A 259-nucleotide genomic window follows, 5' to 3' on the forward strand; every position below is an offset into this window, starting at 1 on the left:
TGCTTAAATAAGCCTAGATATTTATGTTATGAGCATGAAAAAGGATCGATTTTTTTTTTTTTTTAATCCATAACAGACTTAGAAAGTAAGCCCTGAAACCTACACAGACACGCACGTATGGGTTGGGGCACGGATGACGAGGCTTGGGGAAAGATAATAAGGGTCGATAGAGGGGATGGGGGGGGGGTAGGCAGAGTGAGAGAGCTGGGGAAGAGATGGGAGTGGATGGGAGTAGAGGGGGTAGGGGATAACAGGAACC

This window comes from Penaeus monodon, chromosome 22, assembly GCF_015228065.2.
Source record: "Penaeus monodon isolate SGIC_2016 chromosome 22, NSTDA_Pmon_1, whole genome shotgun sequence".
Taxonomy (NCBI): domain Eukaryota; kingdom Metazoa; phylum Arthropoda; class Malacostraca; order Decapoda; family Penaeidae; genus Penaeus; species Penaeus monodon.